The sequence below is a fragment of the Tympanuchus pallidicinctus genome, unplaced genomic scaffold, assembly GCF_026119805.1.
Source record: "Tympanuchus pallidicinctus isolate F22 unplaced genomic scaffold, pur_lepc_1.0 scaffold22, whole genome shotgun sequence".
Taxonomy (NCBI): domain Eukaryota; kingdom Metazoa; phylum Chordata; class Aves; order Galliformes; family Phasianidae; genus Tympanuchus; species Tympanuchus pallidicinctus.
In genome coordinates this window covers 38,704,244-38,721,530 of record NW_026294739.1, presented here as the reverse complement: position 1 = coordinate 38,721,530, position 17,287 = coordinate 38,704,244, and the positions used below count along the sequence as shown (strand labels likewise).

General features: G+C 42.0%; 1 long non-coding RNA gene across 7 annotated transcripts in view; it reads left to right on the top strand.

Annotated features, from left to right (window-relative positions):
- The window catches only part of LOC128081819 (uncharacterized), a 228,209-nt gene that overhangs the window by 91,186 nt on the left and 119,736 nt on the right, over positions 1 to 17,287 (top strand). Inside the window, exon 1 of one of the 7 annotated variants that reach the window (XR_008207413.1) lies at positions 15,456 to 15,565. The exons of the other annotated variants lie outside the window; for them this stretch is intronic. This is a non-coding gene — a long non-coding RNA (uncharacterized LOC128081819). Of the gene's footprint in view, positions 1 to 15,455; positions 15,566 to 17,287 lie in introns of those variants that run through there. 7 annotated transcript variants of the gene reach the window in all.

Here is a 17,287-nt window from a genome sequence, read left to right as displayed (position 1 = left end):
TGAACAATACTAAGGAGTTTTCCATTACCGAGATTACTACCAAAATATTACTGGTGAGTGTTTTCTACATCACGAGACACTCTGAAGAGAGGGAGAGGTATTCATCACCATGGAAACATGAGGTTCATTTTATGTAGTTTTGAGTTTATTACTAAACCAGCCTCAGTCACGGCTGGTGGTTCTGTTGTGCAGATTGCTCTTTTAGCTGAAGGAATTCTGGAGGAAATCATGGCTGGTTTTAAATCCTGATCCAAATACGACACCTTTGAATATTATTCCAGTATCTAGAAACAGCATGCTACTTGTTGAGCTCTCTCTTTTCTGAAGCAGCTCATTACATGAGAGGACCCATGTATGGCTGATTTACTTCTTGAGCACTTTGTTGGTTGCATTCCCAGTCGGATGTGTGAAAGTGAAAATATGGACCATACCAGCAAAAAAAGAAAGATAATTTTTGTATAATTTGTGAAGCTGAAGCATTGATGTGTGTCTTAATAGATGGATGAGAATTTCTGTGCACTGCCCTGCTACGCATGTAGCCATTGGTAATACTGTAATGAACCACTTTAAGACAGTTTTACCAAAACTACAATGGAGTTAAAATTGTAATTCATGGATAACATGGGCTGGTTTGATCAGAGCTGTTAGAGGAATAGACAAAGTCAGATTCTGCTTCTGTTTTGGTTGGGATTTTTTATGTGTGTTTGGTTTGTTTGTCTGCTGGAGATCATCACTTACAGCAAGAGTAACCTGTTACCTGACGAACACCTCAAATAACAGGAAGCTGTACTGGAAAGGGGTGGATGGGGGTTTCTGTTGGTCTTTAAGAAATTTTCAGCAGTGGGAAAGTAACATGCCATAGTTGGTATATTTGAATTTAATAGTGAAAATTATGGTTTTTTTTTTTTTTTTTTTTTAGCTGTAAAGCCATCTTTCTTCATGGCTTATATGGTGATGGAATATGAAGAAAGAGAAAAGTTAGATATGGGACTTGGTATTGACAGTCAGTCTCAGCAAAGGTTTTCAAAATATTCAGATTTTTTTTTAAATGATCCCTTAGTGTAACTCCTTGAAGCTGAAGGAAAGATTTCCATGCAGCCACAGCCCCTTGATGGTTACACAGCTCGCTCAGTGCTGACATCAGATGAATTCAGAACAGGAACCTTAAAGGTGAAAGCCTTCATGCTCTTCTCCCTAATCTTTTAATCCATTCATATTCTTTGACTCCCAGGATTAGACCTTCCTTATTAAATCCACCTGGGCATGGTAGATTGCTTTCCTCCACAGAACGAAGGAGAAGAGCTATTTATGAAAGTAAAAGTGAGGAACACTGGCAAAAGAAAATGAGTTCTGTATGTGAAACTATATCGAAGTTTCACTGATGACCTGGGGCTTCCATTCTGGAAGCTTTGTGGGGTTTACATCAACTTGAAAGTTTTATTTTCATTTTCAAGTATTTTGCTTTTGCTTTTTGCTCGTTCTGGCTATTGATATGAGCACCAAGGTCCCTAACAAGGTGAACAATCATTTCTCCCTTTGGGATTTTTACTATCTTGGGACTCCAGGCTTATTTCAGGAGAAAATTTAATTTCAGCAACAATTAAATCTGGCTCTCAAGAGAGGGCACCCCACCAAGTGGGGCCTATTCTTCATCAGGTAGAGTTGTCCTTGATTACCGACTGTCTTGATTTAGTGTGACTAACCAGCTGGAAAAAGATTTGTGCAAGCTGTAGATTTGGAAAAATTCATCAAGTCAGCACTGTTGTCTTTGGGAGGAACTCAAGTAGCTTTTTCCCTGGAATGTGGCACTTGAGTAATGGTGTTGCACAAGGGTAGACCTTAAATAGAAATATCAGTCTGTTAATTTTTCACTTATCTGAGATCATTTAGTCGATAATAAACAGATTGTGGCAGACGCATGACTGCCTGTAAATGTTTCCCATTTTGTTTTCAATAACACAAGGTTATGTATCATTTTTTTGTGCACATTTTCTCTACCAAGATGCTGAGATCGCTGCGTAAGGTAAAGCTGGTAGGCTTTTGAGCGACTGCCTTTAAATATTCTCTATAAGGATCAAAGGAAATGTTATACGCTACATATAAATACCCCTACTTCTCCCCTTGGAAACCCTCTGACATTCTTCAGCTTCTCCTCACTTCATAGAACTGCTTTCTCTCCAGTGGAGTAAGGACAAGAGCAAGGTGCCTCCTTACCAGGTGCCTTTTCAGCATGGTATAGCATTCCCTCATCTTCCTTTGAGTGAGCTGAGATGTCCCCTGGTGATTGAGTGGTCCCATACATCTGCACAGTAAGTTAATGGCAGTCAGGATCCCATTCTGCATATCTGCCATCTTTACACTCTTCAGTTCTCCAGGTTCTACAGCCACAGCAGTGCTTGTTGATCCCTTGCACCAATGGTTGTTTCTTGTGGTAGAAAATCCATTCTTCCTCTTTGCTATGGAGTGCATCTGGATTGTGTGCGGTACTGACGGCATCAAGTAATGGTATTTAGGCTGCTGGAGGCAGCAGCATTGCCAGCAGAATTAAACAACAGTTTGGGGTGCAGCTGTGCTGTACAGGCAGATGTCTTACTCCAGGAAAGCGTGGCCTCTTACACACGGAGTATAATTACAGGCAGATAATTGAGAACCCATCCAGTTTCATGTGTTGTTCTTAAAGGATAAGAAGCATGCAATTTTCTATCAGTGTATTTATGATGAATGCTAGAAATAGCTAGTAAGCTAAAGCTTGATCGGATGATGATATGGATCTCACGAATCTGTAAAATGACACAAAAGATTTCTAGGAAATGAAAAACATACAAATAAACAAGAACTAAGCATGCAGCTGCCACTGCAAACAGGGAAAGCAAATCTACATTAGAAAAGGGTTTTTCTGCTTGTTTAGGCAACACCATTTAACCCTGAACAAATATTTAGGTGCATTACTTTCGGTGGAACTTTTTTCTTAATGAACGGGGCTGCTTACATCTGTCTGTCCGAAGCTCGGGATCCTATCCCGTGAACACTTCCCCTCACGATGTGGGTGAGGTGCTGCTTTCCCAGGCACCAGTGGTGCAGCAGTGTTTTCTGTTGGAAGGCCCTTTCTTGAGACTTCCCCGTGCAAGTGTGAATGTAGCCTCCTCTGTAAAACACAGTGCCAATAAATCCAACCCGTGTTTTGTTTGGTAAACAGGAGGCATAACACCACGCTTGGCCGCTGATCTGCAGTGCACTTCTCCTACCCTCACCCCTCCCTTTTGCAACTGTCGGGTTACATTTAAATGCCAAAAAAACAGAATTAGTTTTGCACATCAACACTGACTTACAAGGCTATTTGAAGTTAAAGCTCTTTGCCAGTTTCCATTTTCTTCACAGTGTTCCCTTCCGCTTCTGGTTTGAAGAAGAAGAAAAAAAAAGTTATTTAACAAAACTTGATCTGTTTGAAACTGAAAAGTCCAAGCTGTCCTTCCTGTGCTACCACAGACAGAATGAGAAATGAAGGCTGAAGGGCTAGGCTGATTTCAGGAAAAAATGCCCAAAAAGGTCAGGAAGAAATGGGAGCCTTTTCATTTCGTGCTCCCCGGGTGATATTCAATAACTCTTTTGGTCTTTATACTGTAGGACATAGGCTCATTTGCTCAATTTGGGGTGACAGCAGCATGTTTTGTCAGAACATAGCTGGAGTTTTAAATGAGGACGGCATTCTGAGGCAGTAGGAAACATCCTTTATCTTAGCAACAGGAGGGCATGGAAATGCAAGTTTTTTTGGCAGCAGCAGTATAAATCTAGTGTTTTTGAGGGGCTGACCTGGACCGTGTGGCAGGAATGCTCAGCTTTCCTTTGACGGTGTGATTTCCTGCTTCACGTTTGAGAACTTGTCTGGACTGGATACTGAAGAAAGCCTACATCAATTACTTGAAAGGAAATCGGCCCTGTCTCTGAGTGCTTGGCAGCAGGAATATTCATTGTTCAGGGTTTATAAATATATATATATGTACACATGCACGCAAATGTGGGAAAAAAAAGCCCCAGAACTCTTTTCAATGTCAAGTTCCAGTTGTTTCTGCAATGCCCCTTGCTGCTCATTCTTAAAGTTCTCTGACTGCTACCCTGGAGTGTGACTCTTGCAGGGCACTGAGCTGTTGTTTAAAAACATGCATAAATTCCTGGTCTGCACCATAAAGTACAGGCTCTTCTTCTGGAAGACCTCTTTGCAGTTGTTTTTTTTTTTATGGTTTGTTTTATTTTTAATTTTTTTTTTTAAAACCTTTTGGCAAGTCAGAAGTAAATAGAAAGAAATCTGTTCTCAACCGAGAGTGTTTAAATTTATATTTTTCCCAGTTCACTGAGGTCAAGTATATTCTAATTTATTTCCTCGTGATTTTTTTTTTCCGTCTTTCAGATCTCTGCCAATGAATGTAAGCGTCTTCAAATAGTTTAGAAAATATGAAAATGATGATGTTGTATCTTTCTGGAAAACTGCTGCTGTGTAGTAACCCTTAAGCAGCTGTTACATCTTTTGTGTCAATAATCCTTAAATTAAAGAGTCGTTAAGCACTCAGCTCCATGATAGATCTAGTGGCTCAGTGTAAACCTATTGTGTAAATCCGTAGTGAGAGGCCTTTGTGTAAAGCCTGATTTTGAGCCAGAGGACTCTGTATGTATGCATGGTGTCTGATGCCTCTGAGTGACTCACTAGAAGTTACATAAAAAGCAATTGTTTGAGGTATTTAATTTCTAATTCAGGGAAATAAAAAAAGAAGAAACTTTTTGTGGTTCTCTTAAACTTTTGAAGTATTACAACTTTTTTGTTTTAATAGCGCAGAGGGGCGTTCAGCCTGGTTGCAATACTTAGCTGATTGTACTGCAATGTAAATTGGATATCCTCCATCATGAAAAGAAATAGTGGGACTGAAATCACGCGTGGAGGAGGGAAGAGTGGAGTAGGCAGTGCTACTATGGAAGTTCTGCAGGAAAATGTCACCACTGTGCAATCGTGGGCCTGTCAACAAGCTCCGGTGCCATGTCCCCTTTCTTCCCACTGCCTGCCTGCTCCAACCACGGGACAGAACCCCCTGTCAGGGCAGGTTGGGTGCCCCAAAGGCCTGCACAGTGCTGCCCCAGCAGCATCCCATGCTTAACCCTGACTGCCCCACGGAGTGGCTGCCTTTCTCCCTCCCGCTCCATCCTCTTGCGTGTATCTCAGAGCTGTCCCAGATCATCTATGCCTTGGAGAGAGATTAATTTCCAGTGTAACACCCACAGAGAAATTCATGTCCAAAGTATGTTCTTCTGATGCCAAAAGAAGAACAATAAATGACTGGGAAGAAGTGAAAATATGTTTCCAGACTAGACAAAACCCACCTCCTCTCCTCCCTTGAGCAAAACCACATTGTCATCGCTGTGCTCGGTTCCTGCAGGTTTTAGAGAGGGAAAATGTTCAGCAGAAGGTTGGGCAGAAGCATGAGGGGTGTCTCCTCACCTGCCTTTCCGCTGTGCCTTTGGGGTCTTGGCTTCCTTTCTTGGTATTCCTTGAGACGGATACCAAGAAGCCCACCTTCCTGCACTCATAGGGTACTATTTTTGAGTCTCTTTTTTCTTTCAGTGCAAAAGGGAAACTCATTTGTTTTTTCTGTTTCACAGGAAGGCTTTTTTTTTGCCCCAATATCCACGGAAATGTTGCTCTAGACCAGCATCTGCTTTAAGTTAGGTTTTGACCTAGTGAAAAAAAAAAATCCTTCATTCATTACATGGACAAATTGCTGATATCCAAATATTTTATTTGATTAATTGGCTGAAAGTAAACTTTTTTCTTGAAAATGCTGCAGTTCTTTAAAATGAGCACTACGAAGCGCAAGTGGACCGGAGTAATCAGAACGCGGTTTAGGCAAACAAAGTTTCCATACTTCTTATTGATATATTTGTCACGTGTAGAAAATAGCTTACAGAGACTCTCTGTAACCGTAGCTCATATTTCTGTGCATTTTACTTTGTGCAAAGTTCCTAAAGCAACCACTTCTCCTGCTCCCTGAAACACTCACCATTAGACTCTTGAGTTCCACTTTGCTTTTCCACCAGAGCGGCTGTGACTCTTTGAAAAGCACAAAATCTCTGAATTATAGAATTGGAGTATCCCACTTTCAGCCCCCTCCTCCCCCCTCCCTTGTTGGGAAACTCTCTGAATACACAAAATTAGAAAAACATACACAGAATGGTTGTTTAAAATTCACAGCTGTCAACATCAAGTGTTTTGTGCACCAGAAGGAATGTAAGAAACATTGAGTTAACAAAATAGCTGCAGATGGATTGGCTCTCTGTGACTTCTCCCTGGTCATTGTCTGCAGTCTGTTTTTCAGGGATTCATTTGCATCGAAGTACAAAGGTCCTCTGTTGGAGCCCCTGCTCAGCATCTCCCTGAGTTCTGCCTTTAAAGGGGCCTTCCTTGCCACGCTCTCCACGTTCCCTTTGCGCCTCCCTTTAGGAACCAGCAGAAGTGTGCATTTCACCTAACGTGCAGCCGAAACGGGGCTCTGCTTAGAATAAACTGGTGGGAGCTGCAGAAATGGGGCTCTTCCCATAAGGAGTCATTCAAAGAAAAGCTATATTTGGGCAACAGTGGCTGTTTGTAAGGATAAAGTTATTAGGGCGTGTTCAGATTGCCAGCTTTTTATTTATGCCGTATGACGTGTCAGAAATGGCATCGGCGAACATCAAGTATTGGAATATGTAATTTTGTATGCTAATTATAGCCTGAGTTTTCCCACCAACTCAGAGGAAATGCATTATTTATTGTGTATTCTGCTTCAGAAGTAACAAAGCACCTTTAAAAACAAACAGCTGCATAAATCTGACTGCTAATGTCTCTGAGAATCTGATCTCTTGCAGCTAAACTATTAGTAGAAGCATCAACTATATTTTGTCATAAATATTATGCTCTAATAATAATTAATTATGGTTCGTTTTTCTTCTTCCTGCCTGTTTCAATTGTATTCTTTGGCTTGTGTAGCAAGGGTGGTTCTGCAGGGGGTAAATCCAGGAGCTGGAATTACCTTGTGCAAACCCTAGGCAGGGTAGAAATCAGTGGAGACATTCCACTCCTCTTCTTGCTTTGTTTTAAGGAGACTCCAGCTTACACTGCACTATCCAGAGGCTTGTCAGCAGTTCCGTGGGGCTGTTTTCAGGGATTTACACCTTGTTGTAGGCTGGAACTTGGCAAGCAGGATTGCCTGCCTGAAGGGATTTACTGTTTAACATGTCTGAATATTAACATGATTAAGCAAAAATTGGATGAGTTTATTAACCATAACTTGATTAAAGGATGATTAGTCATTTTTATGGTTGAGAATAACAGCCTTCTGCACTTGGTGCAGCAGAAGAGAGTTTTTGCTGCTCGGCTTTGTTTGCTTAGTGCATGTTCAGTTTCTAGCAGTGCATCCCACATGCAGTGAGCAAAGCGTGAGCCCAGATGAAAATCTGGCACAAATTCTTCGTGCGTGTTTCACCCCACCCAAATGAAACTGAGTATTTGCCATCTTTTTAATCAGTGCAATTTGCCTAATGTAGATAATTATTTTTTTTAAATATGTTTGCATGAACTTCTAGATGTTTATGCAAATATGTGTGAATGTCCAAGGTGGTAACTGTTAAAATGGCAGCCTTGCAGCTCGACTGAGAAGCAGCACAGGCTGCTGGCCTGAGGTCTGCATGGGAACGGTTAGCACAGGCTGCTCCTCGTTATCATGTGTCCCTGCAGCTCCTTGCAGTGCAGGCTAATAGGCAGGAAATTAGTAGAGCTCTCACTTAAGAATTGTTTTAGTTGATGAAAAGATTCGTTCTGTGTTATTCACATTTTGTTTTACTGAAGCAAAAGATACCCAAGGACTCCGTGGCTCCTGGCTTCACTGAAGTCAACGGATATTTTGCCTTGAGGTTGAACAGTACCAAATGTGTGCTGGGAGATGGAGATTAATAACAATTTTTAGAGCCATATCACATACGCACACGCAGAGAGTAAATGCAAAACTTGGATGGCATTTATTGCTTAAAATATGAAGTAAAACATTGCAGCTAAAGCCTAGTGAGACCATTATTACAGTGGTAAAAAACAGCCTGATTTAAAATCCTAATTTCAAGAAACAAACAATGAAGTAATTTAATAAAAGTAACTGCTGAAAAAGACCCAGTATTGATAAATTTTTATCATTACGTGTGCCACTGAATTTTAATTAGAATTTAGTTATCTTACATAGTAATTATCCAAATGAGAATTCTACACAAACTGCTGTGAAAGAGAAGTGCTCATATATGCCAGTGACTGCTATGTGTGATTAAACATTGAGGAAATAAACTCCAAAGGTATGCTAATAAATGGCAAAATTTGCTACGTAGGATTAATATCTGACAGAGGAATAGGAAAATATTTCAGAGAATACACACACTGTGTAGACCACACGTTGTGTTTCAGAACTTTGGGCTCTGTCCTGCAAATGCCTTCACTGCTGTCACATCCTTTGTGTGAGCAAAGCCACTGAAAGAATGGGACAACTTATAGGAGTGCATTCTTCCTATAGGCTTGGAAAGCTGAGCTCTGAAGAAGTCACTTGACCTTGGAAAGTGAGATTTTGTCTCCCCCTCCCCAGTCCCTACCCCTAAAATATTATATGTAGTACTTACTGTGATGTTATATATAGCTCAACCCAAAAGATCTGGGACCTCAGTCCTCAATCCTTGGTTGTGTTTCAGATGGATTCTAAGAAATGCAGAGTTAAAACTAATCTGTTCACCTCCTGGCTTATTGTTATTGGTGGTACTGTCAGATCTTGCTTAATTAAACAGTGATTATTTAGCCACGTCAGACCAGAGCTACCGTCAGATCGCATCTCTCCATCCTTTTTAGTTTTCCTTGTTTGCTGCCATCTTTCAATAGGTAAATCTGATAAGAGAATAGTTGTCCCCACAAACATCTGCATATTGCACTGCAGCTCTATCAGATGTTTCCTTCAGCACTGGTGAAGTGAGCATGGAAGGGCTGTTTTCTGATGTATGTTGGCCAAGAAAAACTTAATTTGTGCATGGTCCTTGTTTTGGCTAGGCTTCAGAAGGTGTCTCGTGTGATGTCACCTGTAAATAGCAGAGAACTTTGACATCAGCTCTGTGTGAGGCTATTTAAATAAGAGCCTCATTTATAGAATCCTGCTGCCTGTAAAATGGCTCTAATGGTGTTATCCCCACGCCTGAGGGGAAAGCTAAATAATGAAACCCCAATGAGTCTCTCACTGGGAAGAAGGAGCACGGGAGGAAGGAGAAGAGAAGGGAAAGCTAATCTCTGGCAGTATAACCTTGTGCTGCATTCTGATTTAATAGGAGTCAGTAGTTAGAAAAGCAGCATCAAGCCAGAGTTTGTGAAATAAGGTGCATGAAACTGGTAAAGAAATGTTGCTGCTTCCACCTAAGCGTGTGACTCTTTGCTGCCAGACATCATCGGTGTTCTGAAATGAATTGAAGTGGTTGATCTTGCTTTGTTAATTGTTTGTAATGAGATTTTTGTAGACTCCGAATGGCCACAGAGCACTTTATGCAATGCTGAGGCCCTGTGTAATGCTTGCATCTCTGGTGGCTGTCTGTCCTTGCTATGGGCATGTACACGTGTGTCATTAGGGTCATGTGATGGGATTTCAGAAAATGTTATTCTCTATTTTGATTTTCTTACAAGTCTGGAGAATGAAAAATGCCTTGTTATATGGTATCCCAGGCTGCAGTTGTGAGTTTGGCCTCTCTGAACAGACACCTAGGAGGTGACTCGGGGATGATTTTAAGTGAAATCTGTCTATGTAGCATAATGAAATGCTGTTATTTCTGCCGCAGGTGGAGCAGAAGGGTTTTCTCAAAGTCCTCCATGAGCAGACATCCCCTGAAAGTGCTTATGCATCCTCTTGTTTGAGCTCTGGTGTTAACCAGCAGGTAGCACACACCTCTCCTCACGGTGTGCCAATGGAGTGGGCACTGTCTGTGACAAGCCTGATGTCAGAAGTGTGAACTCCATCTGATTTCCCTGCAAGCTGGCAGCACTGACTCAGCAGGTTTGCAGGCAGATTGTGGGAGAGCGCTGTTGAGGGCTGCTTTGGAAAAGGGGCCCAGTGGGAGCTGCTGACTGCAAGTAGGAGGGCATCCTCCAGCCTTTTGGGATGGCTGAAGCAAAGTGAGTGCTGGGCAGTCAGCTGGAGGTGCATGTAGGCTGCATCCAGCTCCCACTGGGGCTCTGAGGACTTCTCATTATGCAGTTGCTGCTGTTGTCACTATTGTCTTTCACGAGAGAATGAATTTTGTAATTTCTGCCTGCTCCATACCTCAGAAAGAAGCTGCTGCTTGCAGGTTTTTGTCAGCTCCCTGAGGTTCCTGGCCCCACAGACATGTGAAGTGTGAGTGAGATGACCTGTAAGTCTGTGTGCCCTGGATGCAGCCAGCCAGCTGCCCCCCCAGCTCTGTCCGTGCCCAGTGCCAGCTGAGGGCAGGGTGCTGGTGGCTGCCTGCTGCTTGTCCTGCTGCACACTGAGGGAGGTGACCATCAGCTGCTCACCTCCATTCCTGTCTCTGTCCTCTTGCTGGTCTTTCCTGTTATATAGAATGAACTATTTTTAGGGAGCAGGGCAGTACTTGCAAATGTAGGAACTGCACTTGGACCACTGGCTGACCACAGGGTAAGCCATGGTGCTTCGTTTGGGGGAGCGCTCCGGTGCCTTTGACAAGAAGTGCACTCAGCAGAGGGGCTCTCTGTTAGGAGAAGTGGGAGTTCTACTCACACATCCGTTGTTCTTAGTGCAATTTCTGTCTGTCTGTCTTTGTCACTAGTTTCTGACAAAGGCTAAAATTAAAGACTAAAATCGGATTCCTGAATGTGTCAAACAATGGTTGTGTCAAACAAAGATAAGCTTTTGTGTTATTGTGGAACTGATATTCTGTCATCTGTGTTTTTGTTAACCTAGAATTAGGCCTCTTTGATTTTAGTTTATTGGTATTGATTTGCCTCAGTTTCCTCCATGCAGAAGACAAAAGATTTACCAGTGTAAAACTCCCACAGCCTGCTAGCCTGAGCTGTATGCTCTGTAAGCAATGTAACACAAGTGTGTGCTTGCCAAAGAGTTTCAAACTGACAGTTTACAAGCATCAGATCAAATCACGTCAGTGTTACACTGTATGTTCACATTCACATTCTACAAATGTGAATGTATCAAGTATCTTTATTTGTGTTGTCTGAAGACAGAGGAGCCCAGCACTATTTTCTGTGAATATTATTGTCTCAACACTTGGGGTAAAGCTGTAATAATATTTATTTTTGTTTTATGTGATGAACAACGGCCTTAAAACTAATTCTGGTGAACTAAGAGTTGTATTTCTGGGGAGCTAAATACCACTGTTTGACTACCGTTGTAAAACTTTATTAGGCAATACATCTGACTTCAAATTGGAAATTTGTGTTGGAACGAGTTTAGGAAATCATTATAGCTCTGTTGTTAATTTTATATTTGTCTAATAAAACACAGCAGGCACTACATGACACACACTAATGCAGCTTATGCTAGCTGCTAGACATGTTTTTAACTACTGTTTTCTACCTCATACAGACATAGGTTAGGAGGAAATTGAATTTAGCTTAGTTAGTGAGATTACTTCTTTTGCTAGAAAATAGTCTGTAGTCTTTCTTTCTGTAGTCTGTGATACTTGCAGGAGGGAGAACCTTCATTTTATCAAGTATATATTTGTATTTGCCTACATAGTTGAAAATAAAAGTACGGATCACCATTATGCTAAAGGTGCTGATGGGGTGAATATATTAAGTTGTTTTCCAGACTGTAGTAGGAAAACCGTTGAGTTCCTAATGGTGCTGCTTCACCAGAGAACTGTTCTGTCTTGCTTTCAGGAGTGTGTTAAGGATGATCTGTAGGAATATTGATGAGAACGCAGTTACAGAAGCAGAAAAGGCATTATCTAAAGCGAGAGGAGAATTGGAGAATTTGAAGGTTGAATATGATCACAGAAAGAGTGCTGGAGAAACCCCATGTCAAAACATAGAATGAATTAGTGCATCATATTGCAGGCCTGGTCACACAGATTCCTTACCTAGCTATGGTCTGTGGAGGAAGAACTCATGTAGTTGCAGGGTAAAGGAAAGGATTCAGAAGTATTGAATGAGAACAACAACAGTATGCAGGTGCCTAAAAGCTCTGTCTTCTCCTGTCCTGGACCAGGCATGGGACTCCTGCTGCACTTGGCTCCGTCTTGGGACACTGATTTGCGCAGAGCTCAGACAAGGCTGTCCTAAGAAAGCGGCTCTTTATGCAGAGTTGTGCAATTTAGGTTAGATGTTAGGAAGAAGTTCTTCACATAGAGGGAAGCACTGGCACAGGTTGCCCAAGGAGGCTGTGGATGCCCCATCCCTGCAGGCATTCAAGGCCAGACTGGATGTGGCTCTGGGCAGCTTGGTCTGGTGGTTGGCAACCCTGCACACAGCAGGGGGTTGGAACTAAATGAGCATTGTGGTCCTTTGCAACCCAGGTCATCCTATGCTTCTATGAATTTCCACCCAGCTCACCTTTGCATTTTCTCTCGAATTGTCAGTATTGGCTAGGTTTGCCCTTCAGAATGGTGTCCAGTCCTGTGGAGCACTGAACCATGGTTGCCATTCAGTTAGTGACCCCTGATCACGTATAGCTTATCCTGGGCCATATCATCTTCACTTCTTGTCTGGATGACTGTTGCTCACGTTTCAAAAGCCTTCTGGCAGCTTGTAGCCTATGTGTTGGTTGGCTGCCATATTGATCACAAGAAAGAAAATTTATGTTCACATATTCATGGTTTGCTGCCTGCCTTGTTTGCATTACCACTCTGTGCATGCTCAGCACTTCTAAATACCAAGGCCATCTTCATTCATCCCTTCATTCATTCAGTCATTCATTCCTACAGACCAAGGAGAGAAATGCAAGGCACGTACCAAGAGCTGTGCTGGGTCTGAGGCTGGTAGAACTCCCAGCCATCTGAAATCCCTGATTTTTGTCACGCTGAATGAATGCATAAGTATGGCAGTGTAAGAAACATGGACTCTGTTCTCACATTTCACCTTCTGGGGGCAGTTAGCAGTGTTAACAGGGCTCGTATAATTTATGTTACTTGTTAGGAAGCTTTCTTTTCCTTGTTGATGTTTAGAAAATGGAGACACAAACGCTGAGTTAAAATTAAGAGTGTTGGAAAGAACGCTCCACAAAAATTTCAGCTATTTTTAAGATTTTGACTTATTTGTTTTTCATTTGTTCCCATTTAATTGTATTTCTAAAAAGCTTGGTGTTTACACAAAGGGAAAAAGAGAGGAAGGAGAAGTGTACATTGACATACTAAGTGAAAAACCTCAAGAAAAATTACAGTAAATTAAAATTTATTTCCCAAGGGATAGAACATATTTCAGAGGGATGAAGGAGGAAACTAATAGACTTTCTATGAACAGCCATTTTTATTTAAAGAATAAGCTTTCAGGCAAATATAATTCCACAGCCTCCTGAGGAAAGCCTTTCTCTTCTTGTTAGGATAATACCAATTAAAAAATGAGCAATTAAAAGCGCTGAGAGTTTGTCAGAGTACATTTTCTATGGATCCATGCTCTCTATCATGCTGTTGCTTGCTGAACTTGCTTTGAGCTGCCGCTGTGACACACGGTGCATCTGTGCTTCCCGTCTGCAGACAGCACTTGGTTATCACTGCAAACCCTGACAAATTGCGCCTGCAAATCTGAAGCATTTGCTATAACAAATCCAATCTTCTGGGAGCATTGTGCCATTTTGAAATGATGCAGTTCGACGTTTTGGTTTCTTCTCACCTCACCTGTTGCCGTCTCCCCAGGTTCGGGAGGGGCTGAAGGGCTGTGTGCCAGCGCTCCATGCAGCAGAACTTTGCTGCTGAAGATGCTGTAGAATCAAACGGTATCCCGGGGAAAGGCAGGCTGTGCAGGGGGAATTAGGCACAGACTGGGTAGCAATGGTCTTTTTTCAGCCCTGGTCATTTCCCCAACTCATCCTCTGCTAACGCTTTTGTGTAGGTGCTGTCTGTCCTTAGCTCTGTCCATCGCAGACAGTGGACACCTCGTCCCCTTTAGCACTTTATCTTCTCCACTGATTTCCATTATTTTTGTCCCCACTTCTGGTTTTTGAAGTTGCTCACGGCAGCGTAGGCGGTAGATGAGCAGCCCTTACTGTACCCTGAGCTCCATCTCTTTTTTTTTTGGAACTTAATAAGAGGTTCTCCATGTGAAAATGTTTCCCCTTTTTAAATGGCATCATTTGTTTTCATAAAGGGTTCTATTTTTTCCTTTAGATTTGGTCTCTCTTACTACCACCCTTACCTGACATCAACCCCTTGATTAAATGTCATCCTACTTTCTGAAAATAAAGAAATCCTGATGTCTTACTTGTCTCATGGAGGATCAACAGGCGCTTCAGTTCTTTTATTTTCCAACGGAACAATTAATGAACTGTAGTGCTCCAGAGATGCTATTGCTGATGTGCAGTAGCTTGTGCAAGTTCATATTCTTTGTTGTATGAAACCAGATCCCTGTGCAAATAGTAATGAAAACAGTGACCTCGTGCTCTACTTCCCAGTTCTGTTATTGATCCTTCTCATTTTATATTCCTTGAAGTGTATAGGTATATTTTTCTAGCTTGAAAAAAATGTAACTGTGTACTATGAGAGAGTCTCATGTATGGTACAGACAGTTATAGGGAATTTAACTCTGTTTAATTTTGACGCTTTAATTCCTTCGGTTTTAAAGGCAAGGCTACTTGATCTGATTTATGATGGCAGTGTGGAGTTGCGAAGGAAAAAAGAGAAGTTTTTGTTCATTCTAACCACATGGTTCTCAAGGCCTTGAAAAATGTAGTTGCATTAAACATGGAAGGTACCATCATTTTTCATAGATCTCCTTGAAAATCCATTTCTTGGACACAAAAAATCACAATTTCACAATGTTACATGTTTAGAAAGTTGAATGAAAATACTCCATAGCTAATCTTGACAGTTCTAACTTGGAGACAAGCCAGTGCCCCAGAACAATGCACAGCCAGTGCATTTGTAACATGATACAGAAATCAATATACATGACCAGATTTTCCAGTCCACCACGCTCATTTTGCAGACTCGTCAGAGGTCTGGCTGGGAGCATTCCCCACGTCAGGGAGACTTTTTGATGGCCCAAAGCTGGTGAAGGTGGCCGAGCTGCCTGCCGTGCCAGCTGCTTCACCCACCCGTGGCAGGGTGAGGGAGGGCATCCGAAGTGTGCCGGGGTGATGAAGGGCTGAGTGGGAGCCTTGGCTTCCCGTTGCCTGGGTTGTGTTCCTGCCTGTGCTTTGCTATAGAGGTGCTGCTGAAAGTAAAAGTTAGTGCTAATCTCATAGCTTTAACCTCTGGAGAAATTGCAAACACTACATATGCTTTCTTTAACAGGAGCAGGAACATCAGTTAAGCCATGACTGCACCTGCCTATGTGATGCTGAGATGGCCAGCTCAGCTCCAGCCAGCTCAGGTAGGGACAGACCAGCACATTACTTGCTTGGTAGGGCTTGACTGTAGCAGACTGTGGGGTGCAGCACAAAGGAGCTTGCCTTGGTTTTGCCTTGTGCTGCAGGGGATTAGCTCAGATGGAAGACACACTGCTTTTGGTTCCAGAAGAGAAAATGATCTTGTACCTCCTTTAATTTGGGGAGACATATCCTAAGGGAAGGAGTAGAAATGGGAAGGTTCACTGAAAGCTTGACTTCTTTAGAATGCTTTGTGGGGCTGTTACTAGCATTTCTCCCTCCTGAAAAATAATCTGTATGGAGTTTTGCTTCCATGTTACTTTTTAAAAATACTGCTTCTTGGCAGTGAGATCTGCTGAATCCTCTGAACCCGCAGCAGCCCAACAAGAAGACCAGGGAGTTAGATGGCTGATGTGTGTGCATGGACAATGTCACACTATGGAGTTTGCACAGCATTTCATTTCCTGTGTTCATGTGAATCAAGGGCTCGTGAAAAGCAAGTCTGATGTGAACTCTAACAAATCTTTCAGACTGACCAGTACTGTCAAGTCTGAAACTTCCCTGTGCTGCTGGCAACCCTCTCTGCTATTACACTAGCTCAGGTTTTTGAGAAATGTTCTTCCATTGAAGCTGGAGCTTTTTGTGAGAGAGGCAGAATTTTTATAGAGGGACAAAGAGTTTGGGAAAAATGCTTCTGCAGAATTGAGCTCTGCTTTTTTCGTGTGCTTGTCTGGGCAGGGTATTTTGCTTTGGACTGTGCAGTTTTGATGGATTTTAATCCTCAAGCTATTTTTGATTCCTGGTCACATTTCTGACATATACAGTCTTAGCTTTTATTCCCTCCTTCAAGATGCATGCATCCATAGACTTGAATGGGTGTAGGAAAGATAAATGGCTAAGGGAAAAGGAAATGAGTCTGAATGTTCTTAGAGCGGGAGCAAGAAGGCTCTATAAAGGCAGACTGTGTGACAGAGATAAAAACTAAATGAAAATTAAGGCTCAAGAAGGGGCCTGGCTGATAGTGGGGAAAGGAAGTCCAAATATGTTCAGATAATACCCAAAAGATGAAATGTAAAAAATGCTCCATTAAATCCCATTTCCCTCTTACTTTGATATTTTAATTTCCCATTTCACTTCCTTTTATAATTTCCTTCTACCATTCCAATGATACTCACTCTCCAGTGAAAACATACCATTGCAAATCATTTTCCCAAAGACCAATCCTTTAGCTCGGTAGTATTCAGTGTCTACCCATGTAGATTTTGATACCTATCAGAATACAGAGCTGGCAGAAGGGTTTACTTCACCTTGTGAGTTTGTGGCTGGAAGTTGAGATGCGAACAGGCAAAAAGCAGTGAACGGCGTGCATTGTTTAGAAATACAGTAGCAAAACTGGGATGTACAAAATAAAACCTTGCGTACATCATGATGTGGATCTCAAGTATCCATACAAACAGCTTTAGTTGTTTAATTATTTTCATTTTATTACTAGTTTCCTGTGTGTAACGATAATTCGTCCACTTAGATTTATTGCAGGCTGCTGTCCAGCAAAGCACTTAAGCACTCAATTAACTTTAAGCACATAAGCAGTCCCACAGCTGGACTGGGGCCATAATAAAGGTAGAGGATGATTCAGGAGAGGTTGCTTTTTTGCTTGGCTTGTTGCTGTTGTTGATTTAAGTGTCAACAGCACAGTTTATTTAGCAGCCTTTTGGACAGTAAACGTA